Source organism: Lemur catta, chromosome 2 (assembly GCF_020740605.2).
Source record: "Lemur catta isolate mLemCat1 chromosome 2, mLemCat1.pri, whole genome shotgun sequence".
Taxonomy (NCBI): Eukaryota; Metazoa; Chordata; class Mammalia; order Primates; family Lemuridae; genus Lemur; species Lemur catta.
Window position 1 is genome coordinate 103,671,313 of NC_059129.1, and position 10,136 is coordinate 103,681,448.

General features: G+C 43.9%; 1 long non-coding RNA gene across 2 annotated transcripts; it reads left to right on the forward strand.

The window, feature by feature from the left end:
• Window positions 1–1,965: 1,965 nt before the first annotated feature.
• Window positions 1,966–6,929, forward strand: LOC123632215. 2 transcript variants are annotated; one of them, XR_006733301.1, is made up of 4 exons: window positions 1,966–2,020; window positions 3,742–3,845; window positions 3,949–4,130; window positions 6,829–6,929. It is a non-coding gene; the product is annotated as an uncharacterized LOC123632215 (long non-coding RNA). The 2 variants fall into 2 exon arrangements; XR_006733300.1 differs by lacking the exon at window positions 1,966–2,020 and having other exon boundaries at window positions 3,519–3,845.
• Window positions 6,930–10,136: the final 3,207 nt, after the last annotated feature.

The following is a 10,136-nucleotide window of genomic DNA, read 5'->3' on the forward strand; positions in this document are numbered from 1 at the left end:
CCTCAAATTTTCTGGGCTCAACCGATCTTCTTGCCTCAGCCTCCAGAGTAGCAGAGACTATAGACACACGCTACCATGCCCAGCTGATTTTTCTATTTTTTGTAGAGTTGGGGGTCTTGCTATACTGTCCAGGCTGGACTCAAACTTCTGGCCTCAAGTGATCCTTCTGCCTCAGCCTCCCAAAGTGTTGGAATTATAGGCATAAGCCACTGTGTCCAGCCTCTTGCAGGGTTTTTGAGGTGTTCCTCAGCCACCCTGTGCCCTAAATTCCTGCTCCCACTAAATGTGGGTGCAGTTCATCTCCCCCTCACCCACTTCTCTGCCCTTCCCATTTTTCCTATTGGCCCAAAGGGCCACTATCACAATTCTGTTGCACATAATAGATTTTAGTAGAAGGTTTAGAGACAATGGAGGGGGATTACAGTCTTGGAAGACTAAGTAAACAATTTGAAATTGACCATGAGATATTCTAAGCTTCATTGGCCATTTCTGCCTTGATTAACATCTCACTGGTCACCTTTCATCTTAGGGTTCCTGGATCTCCATGGTGTCCACTCTCCAGAGACTTCTTTTCTCCCTCCTTTCAGGGCCCTAGACCTGTGTCTCAGCACCACCCAGGTGCAAGATTCTCACAGCTTTATCAGACAGCACCATCTCATCCCCTTCCATCGTGGCAATCTCTCCTTCCTGCCCATTGCTAGAGATCATCTTTCACAGCCAAGCATATCCCATCAAGGTAATTGCATGAACAGCTATCTGCCACCGCAATCATTACTATTTCCTAAATGCCAAAAGAAGCCATCATGTTATCTTTTTGTAGTGGTTTTTTTCTTTGTGTTACATCAGAAATTTTAGGAATATTAAAAAAAATTAAGATACAGTTTGGTAGTTTCTCAAAAAGTGAAACACAGAATTACCATATGATTCAGCAATTCCACCTTTGGGTATATATCCAAAAGAACTGAAGGCAGGAACTTGAACAAATATTTGTACACCCATGTTTATAGCAGCATTGTTCACAATAGCCAAAAGGTAGAAATAACCCAAATGTCCATCAACGGATGAATGGATAAACAAAATATGTTATAGTAATACATACAGTGGAAATTTTTAGCCTTAAAAATGAATAAAGTTGGCCGGGCGCGGTGGCTCACGCCTGTAATCCTAGCTCTGGGAGGCCGAGGCGGGTGGATCGCTCGAGGTCAGGAGTTCGAGACCAGCCTGAGCAAGAGTGAGACCCTGTCTCTACTAAAAATAGAAAGAAATTATCTGGCCAACTAAAAATATATATACAAAAAAAATTAGCCGGGCATGGTGGCTCATGCCTGTAGTCCCAGCTACTCAGGAGGCTGAGGCAGTAGGATCGCTTAAGCCCAGGAGTCTGAGGTTGCTGTGAGCTAGGCTGATGCCACGGCACTCACTCTAGCCCGGGCAACAAAGTGAGACTCTGTCTCAAAAAAAAAAAAAAAAAAAAAAAAAAATGAATAAAGTTATGACACATGCTACAAGGATGAACCTTGAAGACATTATGCTAAGTGAAATATGCTAGGGACAAAAGGACATATGTTGTATGATTCCCGTGATATGGGGTACCTAGAGTAGTCAGAGTCATAGAGACAGAAAGTAGAACAGAGGTTTCAGGGCTGGGGGAGAGGGAAATGGTGGGTTCTTGTTTAATGGATACACAGTTTCAGTTTGGGATGCTGAAAAATTTCTGAATATGGATAGTGGTGATGGTTGCACAACACCTTGAACGCACTTAATGCTACTGAACGGTACACTTGGAAATGGTTAAAATGGTAAATTTTACGTTATGTATATTTTACCACAGTTTAAAAAAACACGAATTAGGAGCCATGGTTCTTTTCATTTTCTACACCCTCAGGCAAGACCCATCTCTCTACACCTCCCTGGAGAGCCCCAGAGGGGACAGGTGAGGGTGAGGGTGACACAGGAGGGGTTGTTTTTCAGATTCTGCTTCTCTTTGGGATTCGGCAGCAACCCAACGCTTGGCTCACAGGTAAACCCTCCCTTTAAATGTTTTGCTGTTTTCAGTTTTCCACTGTCTTTTGAGCCAGTAGAAGCCAGCTCCCTCCCTGGGATTAATATTCACAACAAGCAGCAAGCGATTAATTTAACCAGTTGAAATTTATTGTGCACTCGCCTTAACTCAAAGGCGGATTCAGCTGGGTGTTTATTTTTCACCGTTGATACATTGCACATGACAGCCCCTAAGCATCTGAATTTAAAGCATAGCCGACTACAGGGTTCCTGCTACCCTGTTCCTCTTACCTGACCCCCTGAAATCCAGAGGGCTCTGGGCTCCACACCACATCTCAGAAAAGGTAATTCTTGATTGCTGGCCGGTGGGAACAGTTGGGAGCCTAGAGGCAGTTTAAGGTTTGGGTTTCACGCCTGGCTCATGGAGCTGGTGACTCATTTCATTTCAGGGGGCTTCAGTCAATAAATTCTGAATCTAACTTACAAGCGCATCCACCCCCACTCCCCGGCTGTCACAGAAACAACCGAAGAGTCTGAGTGTGTCTCTCAGACGGAGCATGAAACACCCTTTGCTGCGTTCAGCCTCATGCAGGGCTGCACACGTGCCACCAGGCATTGAGTGGCTCATCCGGCCCCCGGCCCTCTCCTTCTTTACCTCGCTTCACCTCACCCTGCTCCCCCACCCTGCAAAGGGACTGTCTAGAGAGGACTCTAACTGCTGCCGCCTAACAAGGCAGAACAAAGGCCGGCGTGCTCACGGAGTTCCATTTGAGTGCATGACAATTTCAGAGCACAAATGGAAAAAGAAAAAAAGGAGGTTTGAAATCTATAGCTGGCTTTTATCAAACCAGAACTTGTAGCTCTCGGCTGACAGGCAGCCAGTAGCTAAAGCCCACGAGGGACGGTTCTTACTCGCGGCTTCTGGCTGGCTATTAGCTATCAGCAGCCTTCTGACCCTTTTTCTAGGGAAGTAGCAGCTGGCAGCTGACAAAGGCACTGGCAGAGTGGATAACTTTCGTTTCTCTGGGAACGGATATAAGATTGGCAGGAAATAAAGCATTTAAAATATGACGATTAGAAGCATTTTCGCTTGCCTTTTTTTTTAAAAAAATGTTTTTGGATTCTGGCTCTGATTACTAAAATGCATTATGTGCTAAGGAGCTTTCATGGCATTTTTTTTTTAAAGTAGATGTCCCAGCTCTTTCCCTGTCACTAACACCAGCCCAGAAAAAAAGTGCATTCTAGGGGTGCTTTCTACTTAGCTCTCTTGAAAACAGTTCTTAGTAACAAAGACGACAGACTAATGGCCGTGAGATTACCTGAGTTTACGTGTGGTGTAGCTGCCTAATTAAAGCTCACCTTTGGCTCCTTTGGGCCCATCAGGCAGGGCCTTCTGTGGCGCCGCAGCAGTTGGGGAGGGGTGGAAATTGGGGTGAAGTGAAGTCTAGATGGATGAACCAGGAGTAGATCGCTAAAGAACAAGTTAGCTTAATAAGGGCAGAGGTGGGGGTCGAAGCTAGCACTCGCGAGGTGGGGTAACCACCCTCAGGAGGACGGAAGGACACATTGTGCAGACGCCACACTTCCGCCCCTTGGGTCTCCCTTTGCAGGACAGAGCACTTGGGGCTTGTAGCCATTGCAATACCTGCAGTATTCCTGATTTTAGTCTGTTTACAATATTACAATCTGCTTATTGTAACGATTGCCCTTTATTGAAAGATTTTTTTTTTTTAAATGTAGATGTTCAAGGTGAAGTTTGTCCAAAGAGCACCAGGCAGATGAGGACAAGAAGGTTCTGACCGTAACTGGCCAGTGGGACAGAGAAACGGGACTAGATGGAAGAAGTATGTTTCCAGGACAGGCTTAAATGGCACATGTATATGCATTTTGACTTAGTAAGCTGTAGCTTCAGAATACTGAATTCTGTTTCTTGTGTTCTTGCCTAAGGAAAAAATGAATCCATGTTGAGAAGAAAGCTTAATTTTCAAGATGGTGGCTTGGGCATGTGGGTGTCTCCTGCTCCCTCCCAAGGACTCAGTAACATGACAATAAAGGATCTTTGAAAGGTGTAACCCCACAGCATGAAGATAACTGAGGAATACAAATTCGTGGACTACAGGAAAAGGAAGGTAAGGGAGGGGACAGTTGATTTTCTAAATAGGTCCTCCTGTACCATTTATTTTTTTAAATCATGTGTTACTTTGATTTAAAAGATTTCTTTTAAGTTGGGAGGGACCTTTGTTGTCTTATTCCTACTCCAGCTTTTAATTAAGACCACACTTACACCATCCTAAAAAGATGAGCTTCGATCCTATTTTTAATAACCCCCAGAGAAAGCCAACACTAGCCTTTCCTGAGCTGAGCCATTTCATTATCTGATGATCCTCGTGGTTTTGATTCACATTTTCCTTGCAGCCCGAAGGTGATAATATACACCCAGGAAGTAGCCCAGCTCTGTTCAATGAAATAAAATGTCCAGAGCTGTCCTCTTTATGTTTTATATGGCAACACACTTGTATGTGTGATTAAGAAACAAAACAACAAAGTGGGGAATGTACTGAACTTATCAAAGTACAATAGTTGCCTCTTCACCAGAAAAACTAGTACTTTCATTCTATTTCTGGCACAGTTAGGCTACCCCTGGGGAACCGAAGACATTTTGCACTGAAATAAAGAATAACACTTAACAGCTATAGTCAGCTCATGGCAAAATTGTGAAAAGGGCAGAATTTGTTATTAGGATTTTTTCATCATCCCTTACTGGGTCTTTCTTCTTACTATCCCCTCGCTCAGCTTCAAGGCTCCTACAGCTCTCCAGGTGCCAGGAAAACAAAACAAACTATTTTACACTAAAGTGTCATTGACTTCCTGTGAATTCTACCCCAAGGACATTTGCATTCTATATCAGTCTGGATCCAATCCAGAGAAAGAAACTACATAGTAGGGTGAACAGGGAAAGTATAATATAAAGAATTATTCATTATAACAGGGTATTAAAGTAACAACGAATTGGTTAGTAAGAAGTAAAAAGAACTCTAAAGAATATTGGAATGGCAGATATAAAGAGCAGCCATGACCCTTAGGGCTGAGACAGATGCTGAGGAAGAGGCCCCCTAAGGCTGAGATCCAGACCTTGCTGGAGAGGGCTCAGCTGTGGCACATTGGACGATGGCAAAGTCTCCAAGATGCCATACTGGTGAAACTTGCTGGAAATCTGCCCTCTACGGTATCAGGAAAAGCTGATCACAGGGAGATCCCTTACCAGATGTACTCTGCTACAAAACCACCTGAGGTGGGGGAAGTGCCAGGGAAGCTACTGGCCACTGGGTACCACTGGCCACCATGCATTATAGGAGCCAGCCACTGGTAAGCTATGGGTGTCTGCCAAGCAAGCATAAGGGAACCAGGATAGAAACCCCTTCCTCCTGAAGTGTCTCTCTAGTGCCTTCTACTGACAAGCTTAACATTGTGCCAGCTGTAAAAGAATATTTAAAGGGCACAGGTCCATTTTTGAAGAGCATGCAATGAAGGGTGAATTTGGAGTCAAGCGTCAACAAATTGGTAACCAGCACACATTTTAAAAGAGAAAGAAAAGATCAAGGCAATGTTGAACCCAAATGGGATGAATTTCTAATGGCAAAGTTCCAGAATATGCAGGCTAGAGAAGATACTGTAGTGCAGGATAGCTTTCTAACAGTCCATAAATCACACTATGTAGGTGACATAAATGTATATCAGGATTGAATGGGATTATTAATTGTTGCTTTAAGGCAGGACAGGAATGTTGTCAGGACTTGAACTCTTAGTTCAGGCTCACCTCCATTCCAAGATGTGTCTAGGATGGACTAGATTCCCACCATTCCATTTCTGCTTTCAAGCACATGAGGAGACATTCCCCAGACTCCTTGCTTCTAGGTGGGGCATACAACAAGTTCTGATCAATGGGATGTGAGCAGAAGTAATAAATGCCATTTCTAGGTCTGGCACTTAAAACATCCCATTAGACCATCAGTTCACCAAAGGCCAGATGAAGACAGGGGAGCCAGTAGAGGGCTCCAAAGAAGCTCTAGCGGTTGTGGTCTCGTCAGTTGGAAAGGCTCGAGTCATAGCTCAGAGGAGAGACACTCAGGAGACCTGCTCAACCCACACTGGACTGGAGTGTGACTAAATTGTACTAAGTCTCTGACACTTCTAGGAATTTTGTTACTGCAGCTAGTGTTACTTACCTTGACTGATATATTGGGCAAATTAAGAACCCCAGCACAGTCTCATTCTTAAATAGCAGAGAGACAGTACCCGTTACTTCTTTAGTTTGAGCTTGTCAAAATGCAGAAGCTAGATTGTATCTTCTCTTTGGTTCTATGTCGCATAAGTATGGGATGTCTGAGTCTCCAAATAATTTTCCATGACCCAGTGTAAAGCATGCCTTACCAAACAGACAAAGACTCCCTGAAGATGAACTTCAGGGCATGTCCTTTTCTCTAGGGATTGGTTGTTTGTACAAATAGGCTTCACATGGAGGCACACAATAGAATGCACCAGGGAACCCATCCTGGTGAAAGAAGGGACCACTTTCCCGGCCAAAGCTTAGCTTCAGCTGTGTCAGGCAGCTCCATTCCTGGTCCACAGTGCACACCCACTGGAAGAATTCCCAGGGCCTGGGCCAGACTCTTCTCTCCATTATTCACTGATGAGCAGAAACAGACTTGGTCACCTCTATAAATATTTAGAAAAATGCATCATTTTCCATATTCAAATATGTATATTTATATTAAATATGTATATTATATATATACACACATGTATTTTCCCCCTTTTCTCTTTCAGACAAACCTCCCAATATTTATGGACTTGTTTTGGGTATGTAAAGGCGAAAAAGAAAAGATACTGCACATGGGTTTCCTTCCATCTGTCGAGCTGAGGCCCACTCCTGCAGCCTCCTCTGCTTTGATGGCTGTCAGGCTTAAAGCCAACCGCGAGACACCTCTGAGACTTCAGCCGGGGAGACGCTATCACCCCGACCTCTGCGATTCAAGGCCCTCTGGAGAGCTGCTCTGACCCTGGGGTGGTTTCTTTATGTGACGCCTGTGGGGTTAGCCCAAATCTCTCGAAGGTCTGCGTCCTGTGATCCAACACCTCGTGAGTAAATCACTTTTAACAGCAGTGAGGCACAGTATAAAGTTTACAGAGGATGGACATAAATTTGGGTCTGGAAAGAGCACAGTTCCCTGTGGTGACAGGCAGCTGGCTGGTGCTCTAACAGCCCCCAGCCCCCTTTATTGGATTGCAAAGGATATCAGCTGGGGGCCGTAGTAGCATGACAGAACACAAAAGCCAGGTCCGACACTGGCATCTGGCATCTGAATCCAAACTCAGGGACTGCGTTTTATCCTGTGAAGTTTGCTCGGTATAGGAAATCTGTTATGCTGTAGGCAGCACCCTCTAACCCGAAATGCACACCTTTCTGAAGGTTTTAATGAATCCAGAGGAACCTGGGTTAGAAAGAAGGGGGCGGGTAAGTGGGGGGGCGGCGGGGAGGAGAAAGAGAGAGAAGAGAATTTTATTCTCCTGTCTACTGACACATAATTACATGGTTCTACTTTAGAATCCGTCTTGGGACAAAAGACCTCCAAAAGAACTCACTAAATCTAACATTTTTGGGGAGATTTTACACTGAAATTGATATCGGCCCACCCCCCACCCCCAATGTGCCAGGGGACCCACATCTTCAGCTTTTTCTTTGATGCAGTAAGATTGCACAGGTTGACATTTGTGAACGAATGGGCTTCTCACACACTTATGCCCCAAGCCACATGAGCCCTGACACACCTGCTGCGGCACCTGCTAGGCTGCCCAAGATGTTAAAAATCGTTATTTTCCAGAAAAAAGTGGATGTTGGCCTTGGAAGCCTGAAGGTGGGGCCAGGAGGTGGGGTGGAGGATGGGAGCGTCAGCTTGAAAAATATAACTTGGTAACTCCTGGCTTAAACCTGGAACATGCTTCCGCCACCCCCCCCTAAAAAAAACCCACCAGCACAGAGGGATCCCCGGGGAAGTCGGGGTGATAGAGGCAGCTTTGCGAACCGATGGGGCCACAGAGAAAGCCAAGGGCCAGTCGGGCAGCGAGCCCTGCTTGTGTGGAGACCTGGAGCACTGGTGCTGCTTTGGCTCCTTTGATCCCAAGAAAGGGGAGGCGAACAGCGGGAGCGAAGTGCTTGGGGAGTGACTTCTGAGCAAGACAGGTTTCTGAAGAACCGAGCCTTGGCAGAGCAGGCAGCGGCAGAGGTCAGGAGCGCGGACTCTGGCACCCTGCGTTCCACTGCTGGCTTCCCCCGCTTGTTAGCTGCGTGGCCTTCGGCAAGTCCCTTAGACACCCTCTTTTCCAGTTCTCTCAGCCTTGAAATGGGGACAAAAGGCCTTAATACATGTGACAGTCTAGAACAGAACAGAACCCGGCGTATAAAGGAGAACGTAGAAGTATTAATAGTGTCTAAGCACTATTTAGGGGAGGACAAAAGAGAAAGAAATGACAGTTCCTCTCTTCCCCATACGTGAGGCCGCCCTATGCTTCCTAAACACAGAAATTCGATTGCAGACACATACAAATAAATGCAGAATTAATACTTCTTTGGAGGAATTTATTCAGGGAAGAACCGTGGGCAGGGAGTCAAAGGACCTGGCTTTTCCTCTCAGCCCTGTCTCGGGGACTGTGGGCCGTAAACCCAATCTTTCTGGCTTCCATTTATGCGTAGACTCTTGCAGCAGCTGGGTGAGGCTTTGCCTGGTCCATATTCATAATGTCAACAATAGCAGTAACAACTGCTATATCAGCATGTATTGAGAGTTTCTTATGAGAGACTCTGTTCTAAGTGCTTTGTGTAAATTGGCTCAAAATTAGCTTCTGATATGAGGTAGTTACTATTTTTATACCCATTTTACAGATGGGAAAACTGAGGAAGAGAGCAGTTAACTGCTATATTTTATATACATTATCTATCACCAAATTAATACACATGAGGTAAGTATTATCTCTATTTACATGAACAACTGAGGCTCAAAGAAGTTAAATATTCTACCAGACCCTTAAAGAGGGAGTAGACTTACATTTAAGTCTTATAAACTTTCTCTTAGTATAAGTAGTCTCTCTCAATTATTTTATTTGTTGTTGAGGTAACTTATATTCTGTAATGTGCACCAGTCTTAAGTGTGCAGCTCAGTGGATTTTTATTTACATATATACTAATGTAACCACCAACCTGACCAAGAGGTAGAAACTTCCTTCACTCTAGAGGGTTCATCTGTGCCCCCCGCTCCCCTGTCATTACCTCCAGACCCTCAGATGATCACTAGACTGCCTTCTATCACCCTTGATGAGTTCTGTCATATTAATGAGCATCATAAAATGGAATCACACAGAATATACTCTTCTATTTCTGCTTCCTTTCACTCAATATTATAATTTTGAAATTTCATCTGTTGTGATGTGATGTGTATCAATAGTTTGTTCTTTTTCACTGCTGTGTAGTATGTTTCACTGTATGACTTTATCTATAATTTATTGACCCATTTTTCTGTTGATGAACATTTAAATTGTTTCCAGTTTTTGGCTATTATGAGTAACATTGTTATGAATATTCATGCACAAATCTTTTATAGGCATATGTACTATTTCCTCTTGGATGTATACACCTAGGAGTGGAATTGCTGGGATATAGGGTAGTAAGTATATGCTTAACTTTACTGCCAGTTTTCCAAAGTGGTGGAACAAATTTATACCCCCCGCCAGCAATGAATGACCTTTGAGTTGCTCCACATCCTTGTTCAATATTGGTATTGTCATTCCTTTTGCTTTTTGCCATTCATGCTATCTCGTTGTGATTTTAATTTGCATTTCCTTGATGAACAATGTTGTTGAGCATGTTTTGTATGCTTATTGGCCATGAGGATATCCTCTTCTGTGAAGTGCCTGTTAAGTCTTTTGCCCATTTTAAACTAAATATTTTTAGTTCTTAATATATTCTGGGTATGAGTCTTTTGTAACAAATATGTATTGCAAATATTAATATCTTTTTACTTGCTTGATGATGTTTTTGATGAACATACATTCTTATTTTTAAAAAGGTCCAGTTTATTGAT